Here is a 22,334-nt window from a genome sequence, read left to right on the forward strand (position 1 = left end):
GGGGTTCTATTTATAATCCTTGCTCATCCCTACTCTGGCTGCTTAAGGCGCCATCCACATGCCACGTTTTTTGCGCCCTTAAATTCATTGTTTTCAATGTAGACGTGCGGCAGGTGCACTCAAACGCCAGAGCGACTCCAGCGTGGCATGCACACATTCCCGAGCACCTATTTTTCCGGAGCTTGACAGCTGCGCACTGAGATAAACAGAGTTCAACTTTTAGATTGCAGCAGCGCACACCGCGTGTCATGTGACGAGGAAAAAACAATCAAAGCCAACAGATCTCTTTCTCTTCTTCCGTAAATATCAGTCAGTATCAGTAATATGACAAAGTTGATCATGTTAGTGCAGGGCTACCCAGAGCTTTACATCTGTCCCACAGACGATAGGCCTACACACTTATAAACAGCGCCTGGAAGAAGATCAGCTCTGCACTCTGGATTTCAGCTAAATAGGATATGATACAGTGCTTGTTACGGTTGCTTGGCAACCTCAGACGCGACCTGCCACCATGCTCTTGAAAGCTGGCTCACAAAAGGCACAGAAGTAGCAGTGCTTGACCCCACGTTTTCCAGGCGGTTAAAGACGTGGTATGTGTGCGGCCCCTTAAACAGAGATAGCAAGTTAATTGCATGGGGAGATTTTTATGCTAAATGCTCATAGGGTAAACACTGATGTCAGGACCGCACTATTAAGAACCTTTCAAAAAAACTGTCAATTGGGTCAGGGAAAAGACGGAGGTTCGAAGTCCAGAATCAGTGCATTTCCTGCCCTTGTGGCCAAGCATCCTCACAGACTCAATACGATGACAGGGAACATGTTGCAGTATATACGGCTAAAGTCACAGACTAAAGTAGGGGTGTCAAACATACAGCCCCAAACCGGCCCGCCAAAGGTCCAATCTGGTCCACTGGGTGACTTTGCACCTGATATTGTGTCACTTGTGGAGGTTAAGAGGTGCCAGGTTTCAGGAGCAAGTTAGAGGAGTGTGCTACTTCACTTAAAATACTGCTTCGTAGGCTTTTCCACCCTGACCAGAATACAGCTCTCTGACAAAACAAAGACTACTTACTGTAGTCATATTTGAAGATATTGAACATTGTGCAAAATATTATCAATCAGCGGCTTCAGTACAAAAGAATCTGTATCAGACTTCTATTTTAAAACAATATTGGTGAAACCTTGCTGCTAAGGCACTACCAAAACTTTAGAATAGTAAATGGTTTGTACGGCAGGGGATGACTTAACCTGCTTCCTCAACAGCTTCAACTTTAGTTTTGGGTGCTGATGACAATATTACTACATGGGGGTGTTTCGTAAATGGACTAACATTCTCAAGATGTACGTCTTCACACTAAGAGACGGAGGAAATTTTTGAAGTCTTGGTTATTGGTTATTACACAATGGTTTTACTGGTTTGACCCATTTGAGACCGAACTGTGCTGTATGTGGCCCATGAACTCAAATTAGTTTGACACTCCTGGACAAAAGTGTCTCCTTACTTCTTAAACAGAAGTGACTGAATCATTTGACTATAGTGAAATCACACTGGCTTGACAAGTGCGGTTGGATTTAGAGATAGCAAATTATGCAAAATGCACTTTGTCATGGCTTTTCAACATAGATGTGTTCCCGATGTTTTGAGAGACCCTCAAGAAAAGACCACCCACTCTCTTTGTTTCCTGCTCCTTCTATCAGAAAATGAGTCAGAATGGACGCTAGATATGACCTTTATGGGACTGCTGTGCCATAGAACCACCGCCAGCTAGGTGACCATCCCCACCACCTGCCGAATCTACCTCACTATTGTGATATCCACTCCATATCGGATATGGTAAATGGGGCAGGAGCAAAGCAGCTCCTCGTTGGCTGCAAGACCAAACAGAGAAGTGCTCATGTACTCCCATCATCCAAGGATGCACAGACCCAGTGGATTAACTTTATTTTTGACTGAAACGTGCCCACACTGGGCTTTTTTGGGAGGGGGGCCTTAAAGACACAGGTGCTTAAACGGAGCGCTTCAGAAAGAGGGTCAATGTATGCAGGCAGACAGAATGGGTTTTGAACATTGACGCAAGTGAACATATTGTAGTAGAAATCCAAACTGTAAGGATAAAGCTAAACCTTTAATGCAAATTTTTGCAAATCTGAAAACACAAGCGAATACTAACACTGGGTGTTTCGGCTTCTGCCGTCTGTGTGTCTGTGTGTTGTAATTTGGCTGCTGTGCCAGGCTGTTCTGCTGGTGCACCCAGTAGGCATGTAGATTTTTTACTGCTAGTCTTCTTTCTGTGTGATTTAATGCTGCTCTTGTGTCTGCCAGCTGTGTGCGTGGGTGTATGTGTGTGGGTGTGGGTGTGTAATCCAGGCTATATGTTGCCGCGCCATCAACCAGATGCAATGCGTGTTGGAGCCTGTAATTTCACTTGTATGATTAAACTCCAGGTACTTATTTTTGGCAAAAGTAGCGTTTCAGAGCCTAATTGTCTTGGACGGGTGACGCACACCTGGTTTCCTCTTTGTCTGCCTACCCACACTCTAATTCCTGGCTATGCTACTGTGTACTACTATCATTCAGCAGTCAAGATTACTTTTCCGTCTTCTAAATGGATACAGATCGTTTGAGCATGATGGTACAGGTTAAAATGAGCGGCCTAAATCATTCTCTGGTGGAAGTAATTGGATTAGTGATATCATGCAAGGAAGATTGGCTGAAAGGTAATTCAGCTGTTGTACACCTTGTGTCTGTCGTTGGAAGGCAGTTGATAAAACGACCATGTACGTGGACAAAATTTTGACTATCACTGACCTAAAATACAGGAACAAGAAACGATGTAAATGCAGCTAATGCCAGGTTCACACTACACAACATGAGCCCTGTGTTTTGGGAGCTCCCTGACAAAAGCCCCAGATCAGAGGTGAATCGGCCTTGACTTGGCGCTCGCAAGTTGGCCCTCAAGTGTTATGTGTAAAGTGTTCAGCGTTTCCCCTATGGTTTGGAAAGCAGCTGCACTGGAGAGTACAAGTTTGAGTTTGTGCCGCAGGAAGCTATTTAGCGCGTTCGCTAACATGAGAAGGGCATTGGACACGTATTTGTACACAGTTGTAGATGTTGAATTTAGTCTAATTCAGTCAGGAACACTTTAGTCAAAGAAATCTTTATTTCTATTTGCAGTATTATATTTGGTGGTATGGCTCTGTTCCAGGGCCGCTCTGCCTTTCCTTGGGCCTACGCAGAAAGCCTCTTCCACGCGCCCACGTGGAAAGCATAAGGTGGAGAGAGCACACCTCTCTGCCCTTCAAAGTGCAAAAGACAAAAGCCTTAAAGAGTAACTAAACCCTAAAACCATTTTTTTCAGCTGATAATCATTGTTTCTGGTTGTATAGTAGTGTTACTGACTGATCCTGCTCAAAATCTTGACAGTTTAGTGCAAACTGTTGAAAATCTACATTTTATTTTAAAAATGTGGTATGGAGTGCCCTCTACAGCTTGAAATCTGGTTACTACACTTGAATTTACATTACATTACATTGGAGGCGAATGATTCTTTTTCGAGGCGAATGACGTCACTAACCGTCCACACTAAAGCCTGCCCTCCTCCCTTTACTCCTCCCCTTACTATAAAACCATTCTGTCCGCAGAGAGAGCCGAGCCTCGGGGGGGTGTATGTGCGGCCGGGCCGCGAGGGAGGGAGGGGTGGATGGATGCGGTGGGCTGCTGCTCTGAGCCCAGGCTCCCAGAGAGGGAGAAATAGAACCGGCCGCCTTCCCTTCTGCCCATGTGACACAGTTAGGGGCGGTTTTCCAAGCCACCATCGGCACAATGAAAATAAGTCGAAGTGTGGAGCGGAGGAGAGGGACCTCTCTCCCTGCAGCGAGGGACAATCTTAACTCCGCCCCCTTCTTCAGCCGCTCGCCTGTCTTTCTAACATTGCTTTTAACAACAGCTAATGATTGTAATCAACAGAACGCATATACAAGTTACCCACAAAAATTTTTTTTTTTTTAAAAATAGTTTCAAGAGGTTTTGAGCATCCATCCATCCATCAATCCATTTTCATCCACTTATCCGGGCCAGGTCACAAGGGCAGCAATCCTAGCAAAGCACCCCAGACGTCCCTCTCCCCAGCAACGCTTTCCAGCTCTTCCTGGGTGACCCTGAGGTTTTCCCAGTCCAGATGACATATGTAATCCCTCCAGCGTGTCCTGGGGCCTCCTACCAGTGGGACGTGCCCGAAACACCATTTGGTTTTGAGTAATGAAATCAAAATCAAGAATTGCTAAAATTGCCCCGGTCTCCCCTGATCAACCCTGTGCTGCTAGACACAGAGACAAAATGACTCAAATGCTGGAGAAATGCAGATGAGAAAGAACTGGTATACATAAAGATGCCATGTGGGCTGTGTGGGCAGTGCCGCAGCTAGATGCATAGAGGAAACACTTATCCAAAGATGCAAGCCAAGAGGTTCACTGATGCCTCACAGACGCTCCCCTGATATCTAGCATGCTAAAAATCTGAGCCTGCCAGGGACTACAGTCAATGAGAGCACAAGGCATTGGTTGAGGACAGAGACAAGCTGCAGTGCATGATTTCTAACTTGTGTGTGTATGTGTGTGTCTGTGTATTTGTTTGAGAGGGAGCCAGAGAGATTGACAGAAGGGGGAAGAGAAGGTGGAAGGTGGACTATTGCATGCAATGTTTCTGTAAGTTATTAGCCTAGGAACCTACTTGGAAAGCTGCTTTATCATGCTTTGACTTTGATATTTTCATCAATCAATTTCAATCAATTTTATTTATAAAGCCCAACATCACAAATCAAAATTCAATCGAAATCAAGTTTGTTTGCCCCCTAAGTGTGGTTCATTTGGGCAGGTGTGAACACAGCTATCGCACTCGGGTGCGCACCTAAACAACCGGAAGGAGACCTTCTTGTAGAGGTGTTCTTGGTCTGGTTACAAACGAACTCTGGTGCAGTTTGTTTGTGGTGAGAACGTGTTCCGACCTCGATCTGAACCAACTGCAGTCACATGACACATTGTTTGGGTTAAACATGAGCATGTTACAGTCCTGGAGGATTATTAATGTGCACCTCCTCCTGCACTGCCTTAATATGCACATTCAGCACATCCAATGCATCAAAACATTGTTTTCTAGTTGGAGCCACGCCTCGTTTTCAAAATATTAAAAAAAGCCTAAACAAGTATAATGCTATACCATTCAACGGCACCACAAAATATGTCCTCCAAAACTACAATAAAGTTAATCAATCCCTCGCTTAACAGTTTCAAAAAGCCCCACAGGCCAACATTTTCTCAGGCAGCATCTGAGAGCACCAAACCGAGGTGGTTTTCCTGCATAGTTTGTGGTCTTCTCTGAACGTGTTGTACCTTGTAGATTTACAAAATCTACAACAACAGTGAATAACTGTTTCATCCTGTGACCTTATTATCAACTTTCACTTCTTGTAGGTGGAAATTCTTTTTGAAACCGCCGTGACAGCAAGCCAATGTAAATTCCTTTCAATATGTATTGCTCGAAATCAGTGCTAATTTTGTCAACAAAAACTATGAAAAATATCAGTTTTTCAGTATAAAAACTAAATAAAAAGTAACCACTGGATATCAACGAATAAAAACTAAAGGATAATGTGAGAGACAGGCGAATGGACAAAAGCACTAATTACTATTTAAATGCAAAGTCTTATTCAACAGCCTGCGGGCATCTGTGCAATCACACACACTGCAGCTCCTGATTAGTAAAACAGTATCCTCCACTACCCAAAAATGTCTCTTGAGACAGCATCTCGCATTTTGGCACGTTCTGTCAATAATGGCATCTGACGTGAGCAGTTCTTGGAGGAAACAGATTTGTGGGCTAAAAATTCATCGACTGACTGAGAATTAGAGAAGCAGCTGCAACAAAACAGCTGGAACAAAAAATAAAACATGCAGCATAATGACATTTATAAAAAATTCCGATAATTTCTGTTTAATTTTTACTAACTACCTGAAGGCAAACTGTAACATTTATGTTGACGTATAAAACTATAAATACCTTTTTTGTTGCAATTGTATTTTCTTAGAATAAATAGTAAACATTTTCAGTATTCTGCCATATTATCAAGAATATCATTATCACAAAAATACCCTGAAATATTGTGATAAAACTTTAAGGCCATATCACCCTCCCCTGGTGGCGATACTCCCAAACAAGTCAGAGGCCATTTTTCTTTTTTTACTAGTCCTGTAACGTTATCCCCACCACTCACAGTCACCATCTTTCTCAGCTTGGCTGCCTGTTCCACCAGTGGAGACTGACCTCTGGTGGTGTTGGCTGTGTACTACAATACATCACCTCAATACAGCATCTCTGTATCAGTTTAAAAGAAAAAGGAGCAGCTGTATTTTTAATGGTACTGAAAAATCATACCTTCGGGTTTTCTAAATACCCTGGTATACCTTAACACTTCAATACCACCCCATGTCTACCATGTAACCATGGTAACTGTACACAACAAAGATGGCAACAGCTGAAGCCTAAAAATGCTTAGAGGACATAAAAATAATAAAAGCATGACCAAAAAAAATGTGACTAAAATTTTGCTACAAAAATCACATAACTGAAATGTGACTTAAACTAAAATACATTTTTGAAAAAATCAAAATGCCACAGTTAACACTGCTTTTAACAAAAATACTTGATGAATACAATATAATGGCTCTGGATTTCTTCAGGGCAGCCAAATGCAGCTAAAACTACAACATAACCTGAAGAGTAAAATATAGAGACTATATTTATTTCTTTTATGTAATCACATTTCCAGAGTCCCAGCATGCCCTGCTGCTGCCCGCTGTAATATTCTCAATGTGTCCACAGTCCAGGCATCGCCAGAGGTGACTGTACTGAACTCCACTATTTGACTGCCAGGTAAGTGCTTGGACAGCCCTTAAGGGAATGCAGCCGAACAGCAGCTCACTGAAAATAGTTCAGTCCACTTTACTACGCTCTGCTGAGGGATCGTGGTGGGGATGCTGTGTTATGAATACTTTCATCAGATGATACTTGACAAAAAACATTCCTAGATAAGGGGCAGATGTTTCTGTTGACAGTGGAGGCTCTGACCTTGGCACAGGAAAGTCAACACAAGACATGAACTTTACAGAAAATCCAAAGTAAATGCTTTGAGGTTGACTCACAGGGACGTTCTCACTGCTTGCCTGTACGTGAGCACAGAATTGACGGTCATTCACAATGAGTGGGCAGAGTCTAATTAGCGTAAAAGAAATTATTTGTGGCATTTGACACGTCAAAAGACAAAGGAAATAATTAAAGAGTCGTATAAATAAAGGCAGAGAGATATTCAGTCCCCAAAAGCAGACTGGTTCTGCAAGAGAACAAGCTGTACCTCTCTATTTTGCACGCCGCACGGCAATAGGATGCAAGCGTGCACGTTCTTTCAAATAAAACACTGACCATAGGGCTTGTTCCTCATAAAATATTGAACACACAAGAGTGGAGTTGTTCTCCATCTAAAAAATAAAGCCGTTTTACTTTAATATTCACCTCGCAGCAGTTCAAGCAGCTACACACTAATACATCACTGTGAGGTTAGAGGGGAAAAAGCCAACAAGACGAGCTCCGCTAAGCATTTGTGGACAGACAGAAGCATGAACTGTGTGTTCAAGAGATATTTTAGTTTTCTGACTTTATTTGTGAACTTGTCTGAAATTCCAGGCCAAGTCTCACAGGATTATGTGAACAGAACATGAAATGAATGTTAATGCAGTGTGTGCTCCATGTATGAAAAGTAAGAAAAACTGATTTTCCAGTAAGCCATTACATGAGGGAGACACATTTAGAAACAGGCTGTAGTTTGAAATAGAAGTGGGCGCTGGGTGGGTGTATGCATCTTCACTACTGGGGCCCAGGGTTATTTATGAATTTGAGCTTGAGTGGAGTGTTTTTGGGTTAACACCACCAAATCATAGTAATGCTGCACTCCCACTGCATACAGCACAACTCTGCTCAACTCTACTTGCTCTTTTTTTGTTGTCCATTAGCTGAAGTTTTGGATGGTACTTTGTACTTTTTTGGTACCCCCTTGATTGACGTTCCAAGCGAGCTGAGCTGAAAGATGGTGGAGTCAAAACACTGCAGACTACTGATTGGTCAGAGAGGATCGTCGCTTGTACAGCACGAGACAACCTACATAAACCTGCCATTTATTTATTTTTTATAGCAAAGCTACGTTCAATAGCAGCTATAATTAATTTATCCACTCCAAGCAGATTAAAAAAAAGGTACCGACACTACGGCGTACAACTACAATCAGGCTTCGACCTCACCATCTGCGTCGCCAATTTCCTGTCTCCAAAATGTTCGTAAGCATTTAAAGTATGCATCAAGTCTGTTTGTATACATCACAACTTTTGCGTGGGATGTGGCGTACGCCTCTTTCAGGCCTCGTTTTGTGCGTACGCAATGTTTATAAATAAGACCCCTGGTACCTTAAGTGAGTCACGTCAAGGTGAAGCGAACCGTACCATAAAGTAAAAATGCAGCATCACAGTACGACTTAGTTTGTTTCAAGAGTACAAGAAGCGAAGACACGGACAATGAAGATGTGTCTGATTCATGCTGTGTTCACATACTCCAGGTCAAAATGGAGGACTGTACTATCTGCCGAATTCCACACAGTCCACACCTTCTGAAATTTTACAAATTCCAACTTTGACTTTTCTGAGCAGAGTTTGAATAATTCATCATTCTAACAGGGAAACTGTGTAGCTGCTGCATGCACAGGAAAAAAAATCAGCTATTAATCCCAAGGCAAGACGACAAGGTGTAAACTTGTGAAGCAGCTACGCAGAATTACCGGCAACATGTCAAGTGTAATTTATGAAACGGAGATCACATGGATGTAAATTAGCCATCTGATCAACACCTTTCTTACACACTTAAGTCTGATGTCTCACAAGTCAAAAATCTATATGCTCCAGACTCCTGGGCTGCATCAGATATAGAAAAATTGCCGTCTGCAATTTAATCCTAGTAATAATTTTTCTCAAGTGGAATTCCAGTTACAAAACTGTCATTAACACACAGGCACTTATACAGGTATTGATCTTGCACCATTTTTAGGAACCGCTGTAATATGAACCGCCCAAACTCAGCCAATACAAGGCATAATATTTCCCTGTACGACACGCACCGCTGTGCTTTCTCATATCACGATGAGATGAAAATTTGTGCGCTTGCAGATCAGACAAGAAAACTTAGACACTGCAGCAGACGCAAGCAAAGGACGACTGAAACGGGAACATCAGGAGCCGCCTGAAGTCTTGAACTGAGGTGAGAAAATTGAGCTACAGAGAGGAAGCATATGCAACGACTAAATGAACCGAGACCTCGCTCTCTCTCTCTCTCCTCGCTTAATGAACCCCCTGCTACAGGTCCACCCTGCTTTAGCCTCAGGAGGCAATGAGGTTATTACCGAGCAGGACATCAGACTTCAGCCTGTGTAATTATACTGCCAGCGTCCGAGCTCAACAAAGGGTCCACTGCACTTCATCACATCTTGAAACCCCAAAGTGCAGCTGTTAAGAATAGCTTGCAGACTGAATGGCTGGCTACCTAAGCCTATATAAATGAGCAACTGAAGACAAGCCGATGTTGGAGCTAAAGTGCTGTCTTGTTGTCTAAAACAATCAAGTAGAACTGTTTTGTCTTTTGCTTTAAATACAGCGTTAATGCTACTTCTGCAGCATGGTTTCCAGGCCAAATAGAAGACAGGGCTGATGATATACAGTGTCTTTGTTTACACAGAGTATCTTTGTTTTCCCTGATGGATGAAAGAATTTTTACTTTTTACTTGCAAGGCAGAAGCTAAAATTTCAGGGGTTAAACTCTCCTATATATCCTGCCAAGAGCTAATCCTGCCACTGCTCCAGCATGATGACATAATGAAAGGCTTCCTCCTCCCTTCACTTCCACTTCCACTGCTCACCTTCTCTCCTTCCCCCCACATCTGCCTTATTCTGTGACCTATATTTAACTGTGGTGCTGTGCATGCAGATGTAAGTGCAGACACCGCTCCACTGACTGTTTGCATCTGCGTGTGTTTGTACTGAAGTCAGTCATTTTAACGTTATGTCTCCCCCACGCAATAGAAATATGAATATTGTATGCGTGCTGCATCTCTGTTCGCGTGAGGAAACGTGCATGTGTGCAGTTACTGTACTACTGCTCTGCCTGCCAGTCTCTGTGTGGAAATGTGACTTACTACCAGCAGTAGATCAACCGGCTCCTCACCACTGGCACCTAGCATGTGGAGCCGAGAACACACTGCAGGCGATAGAGCTCATTCCAGCCATCCAACTGCCTGCCAATCACATACACTAGAGCGTGCAATCGCATGGCTGCACACATGCATATAGATGTACAGCTAAGTACAGACTAGCTCTGGAACCTAAAGCATAGCACAGACTGTAGCCGCAGATGCAATGACTATGTTTAGATGTACAAAATATTCTGGTTTCTGTCCTTATTCCAAAAAAATCCACAATATTCATACTGAGCTGGTTACATGGTTCATGAAAATGAATATTCCAACCAATGTTCTTGTTCACATGCAGCCGTGCTTACTCAGATTGACGTAAAAGGCCCCCCTGACGCACGTCCTAATAAATTCTACATATTTCCGCATATCCAAAAACCTGCTGATATCCAAGTCTTTCATGAGGTTTAACAGTAGGTGTGTTTCTCAGTCCAGAAATGTGGGCTTTTCTTTTGGGCAGCCAGCTCTATCTCAGCCTTGCAAACTGGGTTTCCAGTATGGATCTGGTAGTTTCCAGTACATCAGGAAGTGGGAAATGCACATAGCTGACTGTAAACAAGCAAGAAGTCGTGTGTTTTAAACTGCGTATTCCAAATGCGCTTTATACATGTTCCTAAAACTCGATTTATATTGGCGTATCCCACATGTCTTCATTGGAAAATGCTACACTTGGAATAAGGAATATCCATCTCCTCATGAGTAAAGAGGCTGAAAGGAAACCCCGAGCTGGCCACTAACCTTTAAAAAAAAAAAAAAAGCCAGGCATGCCCAGACTTGAATGTTATGCAGGTCAACCAGTGTTGCTCTCCACCAGTATGATGGCACTGCTTTCAAGAATCATTCACAAAAAAACCCATGGTTAGTCATTTTTGCTTGTTCACTATAAAAGGTCAGCTGTGGTATTTTTATGTATAAACACAGATACTCAGTCAGTTAATTACTAGATCCAGATCTGTCGGTATGATCTAACTTTCCACATAAAGAATAAAGAAACAACAAACATTAAAGTCCTTTTTTTAAAGCAAACATGCCAAAAATGTACCAGTTGCAACTTCTCTAATGTGCATATTTGCTGGTTTTCATCATCTTCTATGACACTGAACTGAATACCTGTGGGTTCTGGACTGCCGGTCAGAAAAAACGAGCTGTCTGAATATGCCAAACGTAAAACTGATTTGAAGGGACAGACACAGGAAGTGACCACACTCAGCAGTCAGACAGGTATCACGTTACAAACCAATCACAGCCTACAGATATCTTTCCCTTCTTCTGTAAATATTCAGCCTGATAATCACAGAAAAGTTGATTGTTTTGTGCAGGGCTACCCAGAGCTTTACATCTGTCCCACAGACAACAGGCTTACACACTTATAAACAGCAGTGGTTAAAGACACACCATGTGTACGGCCCCTAATTTCCAGGGCTGGTACCTGCGGTTATTCCACAGGTAATTTCCAGGGCTGGTACCTGCGGTTATTCCACAGGCCAGTTAATAACATGTCGGGCAGGAAATCCAAAGTGTGGGATCATTTTGAGAAGGTGAAGGACGAACCCAAGGTGATATGTAAACTCATCTTCATTGGTCGACTACAAACATGACGTATCATCTGAAACATGGAAGTAGCTACATGCCCATTAGCCCACAGCGTCATTAACAGGCGGCTCGCTCAGTGTGTGACGTGCACTTGTAGATAAAATATAGGCCTATATTAATGAAGGTTCATTAGTACGGTTTTGTATTTCTCTGTAATGTAGCACAGTGTTAACAATGTTACTGATACTATTCTTTCTCACACCTTCAACTCAAACCATTGTGTTGCCCCGCCCAAAATATATCATTTAATAATTAAATTAATATCATAAACATGTGGGCGACTTGTCGACTAATGGCCCTAAATGACGACTATTTGTCGACTAGGAAAATTCTTAGTTGAGGGCAGCCCTACCAATTTCTACCAATACCACAACGATACTTTTTTGGATACTTTTAATGAATGGAAACATCACAGCCGGATTAAAACACCAACTATGTTTGTAAGAACGACCACAGCTCATTTCTCTACCATAGTAAAATTGTATACTGTGTAAACATCCTGTATTCTTGAAATGGCAGTTGATTTTGTAAACAGCCTGTCACTGTGAATGACAAGAGGGACTGGCTAATTGCAAAGCCAACAATAGAAAATGAAGTGCAGTTAAGTGTTATCATATGTATATGACAGAATGTCCAACTATGTGTAACTATATTTACTTTCCAATTTATGAACTATCCTATGCTGAGAATGCCCACAAGTGTAATATAGACCAAACATTTACTCAATTGATCAAGAAAATAACAGATTAACAGATAAAGTGGCAGCCCTTGACAAAATGATTAAAGTCAACCAGCTTCACAGACATTACTGACTGTTGAGAATTTATCACAGCCAATACTGGATTTTGAAGGCCCATACCTACGTCAATATTTGGAGTTTGAGAAACAGATTTTTTGATAATCCCCTAAATGAGTTTTTGGTTCTTGTTTTTTGAGACTTTTTCCAGTTCAAAAACAAAACTGTCAGAGCTCTTTGCAACTGTGTAATGGTGACGCTGATTTTAACACTACCTACATTGTTTTCTGCCGGGGATTTGAAATGGAAAACACCAATATTTCCAGGTGGCAGCCACGGCAACAACCTGCTCGCTGTCAAAAAAAAAAACACCTTAACCTTTACTTATACATTAACACAGATACTGATACATCTGAACTAAGTTTTGGCCCAGTCAATTAATCACTCATAGTCCTAAAACAAAATCATGTGATCAGATATTGAAATATTTTACATAAAATGAACTTAAATCTGTTAGAACTGATATTATCAAAGCTTTAAATCAGCCAAAATTTAACGATGTTCGGCCACAAGCTACAAACACATTGACATATTATCACCTGATAAAGTTAATATGTTTTATATGTTAACATATATACTTACTGCTTACTACAACATACTGCTGCTCTTTAGCTGCTAAACTCTCCAGTATGTTCACCAGCTAGTCATTACCCGGTCTGTTTGCCACCAGGTGCTGAGTAGGTAGTGTACAGTGGCTTTGAGAAAGCATTTTTTGGTGAATACAGCAGCTGGCCGGGCTGATGAGAGTGACAAGAGTGAATCAAAACACTGAAGTTTCGGGATGTATAAACAAAAACATCCATCAGTTTTCTGTAACTGCTTGACCTCTATGGGGGGCTAGAGCTGATCCCAGCTGACAGGCGGGGTGCACCCTGGACACGTTGCCAGACTGTGAGAGGGCGGACACAAACAACCACTCACACTCACATTCACACTTATGGGGAATTTAAAGAAACTACTTGACCTAACCTGCATGAGGAAGCTGGAGAACCCAGAGAAAACCCACGCTGACACAAAGAGAATACGCAAACTCCACATAAGCCTCATTTTTTTTTTAGTTTTTGGATCCTTGAAGTGATGATCTCTGATGTCCGATAGGTTTGTGGGAGTTTAAAAGTAGCCCTTAAAGCTGTCACACATCAGCTTTTCAGCGGTGTGTTTCACTCTTCTTGGCTGCACTGCCTCCCTGGTAAAGGAGGAAATATATATTTCATACCCTCCCCTCTATGTGATGCATAAAACAGGAAAAATCAAATCGTGGTCAGTGATCAAAAGGAAAAACGAGACAGCTTTCATCCCGATTCTCTCTTGGTGGTAGGGAAATCATGAGGGATGGCTTCATGCTGTTGTAATACCAGGTCCAGCAAGGTCAAAGCAGAAAGTACTAACTCCATTAAAGACTGATCCCGCTGAGACAGATTAGGTCTGTCCTGTCCCCTGCTATCCTCCTTCCACCACAGCGTCGATTAGATCAGCCAAGCAAAAATGTCTATTTTTGCAAAGGCGTGCTTAGACACTCATTAATCTTGCTCTGAAGAAGCGACTGCACCCAATAATGGCCAAGAGGTGCTAGGCGGCGGAAGTCTCTCACACACACCTGTCACAGTCCATCTGCTGTAGGAAATTCACACCTGATCCACAATGCGGAGAGGATACGGCTGGGTCTACACGCTGCATCTTTGTGCGCACAATGGGCCTTCATTCTGCAGAGAGCAGTGCAGACATCCATAATACCGAGCTGACACCTGGACACATCAACACACACATACACACACACCTGGACAAGGTCTATACTCTGCCAATTAGCCCCTCTCTTTCTATCAGAGCACCATGTGAAGTGCTCATGCGCCTTGTAATTACCAGAGCAGAGGACGTGTTTCATTTAAAACCAGCACTACTGACACAGCCCCTGAGAGAAAACAAGCCTCTGACTCATTCCGAGTGAGAAACGAACAAGAGAAAGTCATCAGCCATCAGACATCCACTGGCTGTTCCGCGTCTAAACAGGAGGAAGACTTAAAAGTTTGAATCCGACAACACTGCACTTAAAGCACTCCACGAGTCACACAAGTAACCTCCACTTTAAGAATAAAGGACATCTGACGAAAACACGGGGCCGGGAAGAGTTGAATCATCCTGACCTTCTAAGCACATCCCATTCTGATAAATCACACAGGGCAGTGGTTCTTGATGACAGGCTTTCACGGTGCACAGAGCCCTCTCCAATACAGCCTGCCAACAGCAAGGTCCTATGAAGGAAATGCAGCTCTACACCTCACATTATGGCCCATAAATACAGCTGGGAGCACTGACACCCACAGCGGGCAGGCGTTTGATGTGAGAAAGTAGAGAAAGTCCACTTAAAGCTCATTTCACTGTCTGTTCACCTTCTTGTGGAGGCTGAATGGACATCACAATGCTTGTACCATCAGACTGTATGACTAGTTGCCCTCTACAGTGACCCTCACTCCATTTGTGTCTGACTGAGGAAGAGATTAATCAAGACTTTAAATTGCCTGCTCAGGGCTGAGGAAGATGATGCGACTCTTAAGAGCTAAAACCAACATTTCTCTGATCCAGACAGAGCAGATCTTACAGGTTAACACATATGCTAATGCTTCAAAATAAATGCTGACAGGATTTGCTTCTATCGGGTTCACCACACTTGAATTTGTGGAGAAATTCATGTTTGCCAGGCCGGAGAACAAGCCCACTAATCTACAGCTCTACAGCCATTTTCAGACAGCTTAACCTCTCTATAATCTGCCTGAACTCTGGACACTTACTTCTAAACACAGACTGAGATTAGCAGCCTATCAGGGACTTATAGCGCAACTATGAAAGCTGTGCCGCAATAAGCTGCTCAAACATCCCATGTCGCCATTTAAGAAGACTCAACATAAGGAGTCGAGCACCATACATCAAACGCCCAAACAGCTCCTCTCAGGATGTTTACAATCTCGTGAAGACGGCTAATAACCCCGGACATCCATGTGTTTCTCGTGGAGAGCCCTGTCCTCTGAGCGCTCAGCCAGGAGTGAGCGGCACAGCTGGTCTTGATGACTCCAGCGCTCCCGCTTTTGAAGGCTGAGCTCAGATAACTGCTGCTCTGGTCGGTTAGCGCGCATCTGAAATTACACCTCCACCTTCCCAGAGTGCCCTGCCCATGCAATCCTTCCACTCCTCTCTGTACTGTATCACCAAATACAGCCTGGAACAGATAAAAATGAAACTCTACCTCGAGCCTTGGCCGACAGTAAAAATATTAAATTATTGAGAATTTTTAGGAGTAAGTAAAAATGAGCTACAGTTTTGACCTTAAAGTTTGGCCTTGCAATTTCATGAGCAGCTGTAGGCCACTGAGCACTGGATTTTGATTTGCAGTAAGACGGGAAAATCATAATTTTTTCTGTTCTAGGCAAAGGGTTATATCAGGGTCTGAAAAGTGAAGCCAACTCCACTAGTAGCTAAAAAGAAGTCAGATTGTATAGACGACGTCTGTGAGAAAAAGACTGTACTTCTCACCTGATTCATTACCTCAGTAAATATTTTTGTAAAGACTTTATGATCTCAGTTACTAGCTTCAAGTCTTCCTCAATATGGCATAAAATTCATTTAGTAAAGAGTCCCATTTAGAGTAAAACAGATGATAAATCAGGGTATGCTTTAGGCCTTGGCTACCTTGTGATTGACAAGTTGCTAGTGCAGTGGTGTCCTCGGGTTCTCAAGGCTATTTTATAGTTGTATGTAGGCTTTATGCAGAGCCCACGCCATTTTGAGCATTGTTAATTTTGCATTGGTGTGTCTGCGTCACTCTGCAATTACACTTACAAAACACTAGTTGGTGGAGGGGTTTCTATTCTACCGTGTTCAGTTTCTGCAAAGTAAAGTTTGATTGATTCAACGAACATACACAAAACTAGGACTGTACCCAACTCAGAATTATATCAGTTGAATAAAATTTGACTGTTCAATAAGAATATTAGACAATTCTTTTTTTCCATATAAAGTTTTTAAGTTTTAACAAGACTCAGTGACATTCACGTAATATAGTAAACAAGCTAACTGTAAGAACGGCGGATCAGAAGTGTGCAACAATTCATGCCGACATCAGATACCAAACAAAAGTCAGAGATTGTGTTGTATTAAGTTGCTGTGAACTGTAAATTCACCACTTCTAAGCAGAAGGGAGAAGATGTTATCTTGGAGGTTTATGGTGCAACTTCTCCTCTCCTCTGTACGGCTACACCACTTCCACATCTGAGTTAAGAGCGCTCCCTTCGCAAAAAAATCCGAGGGCCAAAACTTCCCCAGAAGTACACTGTGCAGCACACTGACTAAAAAAAGACTGCTCGACTTGGAGCAAGCTCAGTCGACTGAAGCAGGTTTTATACTTGTGCGTCAGCTCTATGCAGAGTCCACACCGTAGCCTACGCACATGGCCTACACCGTTGTGAGCATTTATACTTGAGCGGTGGTGTGTCTGTGTCACTCTGCAGTTACACCTCCAAACACTAGTTGGCGTCAGGGTTTCTGTGAAGTGCTGTAAAGTTTAGTTGATTCAAAACACACATTAAACACATCTTAATAGAGACAATTTCAAACACAAGTACTCAAATCTGCTTCACTATAACTCGCAGCATTCACAAAGCATTTGTCTTTATCTGGACACATTTTCCCCACAAATACAACATGCTAATGTTTTTAGCACAAGCCTATGGCATTTTACATTGTATAAATTAGCCTAACAGCTAGTAGACTTTTCCTCTGCTCATATGAAGCCAGGAACAACAGCAACATTTAACAAAGGTAACGTTACAAAATTCTGCTCCATTACAACTCCAAAAAAATCACAATGGCGACGGCCAAATTGCCCAACTTGAGGCTTACAACGGTAGTCCACATGAGCAAAACCATGGTGGCTCCATCCATTATTTTATTTACATTCATCAGGTGACCAGAGACATGTAAATTATGATGCTGTAAATAACTATTGGCTACTGCATCAACTTAAAAAGTGGTGATATGTCAATACAGTGTTAAAAACTTAACCCCTGCCTCCAGGTGGCCAAAAACAAGTCCTTAAATATTTAAACCCCAATTTTCTGTCAATATCAATAACTGCAATTAAGACATTTAAACTGACAGCTTCCAAACTCATTCTTATGACAAGCGATATCATCTTATGGTTAAATCAATAAGACTGAGAATCTGAGCAGCCTCAAATCTGCAATGGTGCCATATTAAAAAAAGATGCATTACTGTGCTGCTGGTGAGATGATCAACCACTGCATACAGTATCAGTCTTTCAGAGAAAGGAAGTCTGTATGTCTTTACAGCGTGAGTGCCGACGGTAAGGAGATGTGTCCTTGAGGCATAACTCCTGCCTTTTCTCTCCTGGAATCTGTTTTCCATTTTTCCTTCAATGCTGTAAGGTCAGTCAGTCACACAACCCACCCCTCAACACTAACACACTTTCACAAGGAGCTGTGATCTCTGTGATTTCTCAGAAAATACTTCCATATCCCATAATGTCTTTGCTTTGATTTGGTTTTGATTTAACTAATGTGAGCAGGAATGTAACTAATGCACTTCCCTGGGATTTAGGGTTGGGCAATGTCAATTTCAACTTCAGCTCTATTTGTCCCTGGAGGGCACTTGGTTGTACAGTGAGTAAAAACATATAAAAAGGCACAAGTGAACACATAAGAATATACATACATACATAACAATCGAGGAGAGCCAAATACAGTGATCTGAGGCAACAGTGGACATTGGCTTCATGTGAAGATGTCCACTGTGAAACATCGACAACAATCATCATTGCTAGGGGCCAACGGTGACCCCAAGAATATGTGCTTATCAACCACCCTAACCCTGCACACCGCTAACTCAATGCATTATAGAGTGGTACAGGAATCAGTTCTAAAACCTAGTAGCATTTTAGCACTCCCAGTTCCCTCCTCTTGAAGTCAAGTGGGTTTTGGTTAGATGCCTGATATAAGGTCTGTGGTTAAGACAAGCTTGGGACACTTTCACGTTTTGTTCTAAGACATAAAATATGACAGTAAATACCCCCCTTGAGATTTTTTAGGCTTTCAGGTGTCTTAAAAAGCTGGTCACTAATTGGTAGCTAAATGAAACTACAGGGCGTTATCACACTGAACACAGCTTTACAGCCTCATTAAGCCATGTGATCACAGTGTAGTTTGTTTATAGCCTAATGTTAACGTCACACTTCAGACGATTGCATTTAGGCTTGTGAAGATTGTTTTGCTGAACACAACGTGTAGATAACATAAACGTATGTTTGCCACAGAGCTTATTTTCTGCAATTTTCCAAAATTCAATGGAAAAATCCCATTGGCTTTTTGATGAGGGAACCAGGGTGAAGCTAACTTCGGGTCCCTGCAGCAATCTATAGTAGCACAACTGTCAGGACTGAGACAAGAGCAGAGAAAAAGACTGAGCACCAGTGTGTGTGCTTAAGAGATAGAGTGACAGATGACCCGTTTCCACCGAGCAGTACGGTACAGTTCAGTTACGTACCCTTTTTTCCGTTTCCACTGTGAAAAGTTGTGGATGGTACCAATGGAACTGTTCTGTGCCATCCCCATTATTGGTCCCCCCTCTGTTGGGTTACCTAGCACACAGATCTGGTACTAAAAGGTGGAGCTGTGAACACTGCAGTTGGCAGAGTATGTGAACAGCGTACATCCAAATGCTCACTTGGAGGGAAAAAAATGGTCATGGAGTGTTGTTCCTGTGGGCTCCAGCAAGACTAAACCCCCAAGCTTGCCTGAGAGGTGGAAACTCTAGGGTCTATGTACCACGTCTGAAGGGTTACTTTTGGTTCCAAAGGTACCATACCGAAAGTGTGGTGGAAACAGAGCGCAGGTTATTTCAGAACACTTCTCTTGTCACCTTTTGACCAACCTGCCAGAACCCCTAATATATTTATATGCCACAGAACTAAAACAAAGGCACTCATCCAAGCAGATGTGAGCAGATATTGATCAGTGACATGGCAAATGTTCATGATGGCAGCAACAAACTTGGTTGCTAAAACGGGTACCACTGTGCCCATCTGGCATCCCACAGTCCATCTGGTAGATAAAATAAAATTGTGACTTCTTAAGCTTGCAACAAATGCCATTAGCGCCACCGCAAACCTGTGCCCTGGTGTTGGTGTGTGGGTGGGAGGGGGGCTTCTGGCGGTATCAGTGGTCGCTGACTGACAATGGCATCGTCCATCAGCCCAACCCTGCCGAGATTTATGTTAAACTCCACAGAGAATGTCTCTTCACTGCACACTCTTGCACATTAATCTCCTCCTCTGGTGCCATGTTAATCAGAGCAGTCAATCTTTGACTAACTAGTTACCTCCGTTACTGGGTCATCGCTGACAGCACTTATGCATTTCATCAATTGGTATTTTTAGAACAGCAGCAGTCTCTCACTTCTCTCTTTTGTGGCTTTAAAAAAAAGCAACCTCGAGATGTTGTTTTCAAGCCACTGACTGAAGTTGTGGTTTACAATAAAAATTCTCACAGTGTTGCTTTAATTTATCCTTGTTTACCCCCTCTCAGCGGGCAGCAGCTGCATGTCTGCATGCATCAATGTATACATCGATTCCTCAATTAATCAGAACGGGGAGTTGTCTGGGGAAGAATTAAACACGAACATACACTGTCTCATCTCAGGGTGGGTCTTAGTGCCTACAGTTATTTTTTTTGTACATTATGAGTCATTTAAGTGCACAATAATTTCTTTGAGAAAAATGGGTGTCACCTTGTATCAAGTGCTCTCCTAATGTAGGTGGGGCGGCCTGTTGTGTCTGTATAGCCTGTTCACATGGATTTTTGGAGAATCTCTTTGCTTAACGGGACAATACTGAGTGGAGCAAGTCTTAGATTTTGCTTGGAATTTATAGATTAAGTGGGAAAAAGTGACAAACTAGTGCCTGCATGGAAAATTGCTGCAGGTCTGCTGTATGGTGGCTCTCCATTGTAAGATAAAAGTGGCATATTGTTAGTGCATACAAAGAAACCCGGTCTCCTACACACCTGTACTTTGCCTGCACACGCTACGGGAAGGCCAACCCGTTTTGAGACAATAAATATCCAGCTGCAGAGACAAAGAGGTGCCAGCCAATGTGTAGCGGTAATTACATAGTTTTGTGTAAAAGCAATAATGCAGATGTTCGGCGAGACTCACAACTCTTTCACACGTTGGTGGTGGGTGAGCGCATTTATCAGGTACCCATTAGCACATTCATAATGCATCGTAAGAGCAGTGGGTAGCAACATCTATAGTTCACTCACTATGAAAGAATATGTCCTGGCACCGAAAAGATAAATTATTTAGCTTTAGTTTTATATAATGTGTCCTCTCAGCTGTACTCTGCTGGTTAAAAAACACCGTCCGCCAAGTTTCGTCCTCTGAAAAGCTTTGAAAACCAGGGTGCACATAGTTATTCAGCAGCTGCAAACACAAACAAAATGACACTTTTCTGACGCAATGTCACTATAACCTGGAGAGAGGCTTTGTATTTTCTTCCCGGTGCTGTTTTGCTGCACAGGGAAGAAACTACAAAGGACAGACTGGTGCCTTTGATTCCAGTGGACTACAGTGAAGTGTGAATGTGTGTGTGTGGTCTTATTGTAATGAGTTTCAGTCTACTCTCGACCTCCGCTGCTGTTCTTGAAGGTGATGTGATCATGTGTTTGGGTGACATTGAGAGAAGTCCTGACAGCTCTGAGTGCTAAAACTCCACTTTCCTGTTGCTATCAGACAACTCACGGCACTTCAAAGGGCAACACACTCCAAACACCCCCCACACAAAAAGAAGACACTTAATTGCCCTTGACACATCTATGTTGTCTTCTACCTTTAAATGCTTTCACTGGCCTCAATCGTGTGATGTGAGGGCGATTAGGGAACATAGTGCCTTTGTGTTTAATTTAAAGCACTTGGTCTGAAAGCTGAGATGTTATCGGTTTTGTCACTAATTAAATTGCTCCAAACAAAAAAAGCCTGCTACAGTTGCGAAGCGGTGCAGCTGTGGATATAAAACGTGCAGCCATGTGAAATAAACACATCTCAACAATGCCACTAAAATTAACTTTTTGGGGCACAGGAGCAGGTTATTTCCATCACAGACCCATGCATGCAAGCTCTTATCAAACAGGCTATCACTGTAATATTATATGAATCAGTGGGTTGACATTATGGTGCAAGCATGTTAGTGATATCCCTTTCAGCTGGGGCTCCTCTCTTGGCCTGGGTTTCCTGTTTTGCATGGGGTGTCACTATGTGCATGGAGCAGTTTGGGAAAATAAACCTAGGTGTCAAGAGAACAATAACCCTCTGCATCTTCTCCTCAAGTTGAAGAACAACGTGCAGGCCTGCCTCCACTGTGAGCTGTGAGCTGTGAATGAACTCTTCAGTTTGGAGGAACCCGATTTTCTTAAATAGGACTCAGAGGCAGCAGCGTCGTTAACTGATCCACATTGAACTCTGCTGCATGTGTCAATTATCCCCCCTGATGTGTATTAAAGCAATCGTTGGTGTGAACCTTTCAGAGCCGAACGAGCTGCTGTTCAATG

General features: G+C 42.6%; 1 protein-coding gene across 1 annotated transcript in view; it reads right to left on the bottom strand.

The window, feature by feature from the left end:
- Positions 1-22,334, bottom strand: part of LOC126392824 (beta-galactoside alpha-2,6-sialyltransferase 2-like) — an 80,012-nt gene that overhangs the window by 57,364 nt on the left and 314 nt on the right. The gene's annotated exons all lie outside the window — the stretch shown is intronic.

Source organism: Epinephelus moara, chromosome 7, assembly GCF_006386435.1.
Source record: "Epinephelus moara isolate mb chromosome 7, YSFRI_EMoa_1.0, whole genome shotgun sequence".
NCBI lineage: Eukaryota > Metazoa > Chordata > Actinopteri > Perciformes > Serranidae > Epinephelus > Epinephelus moara.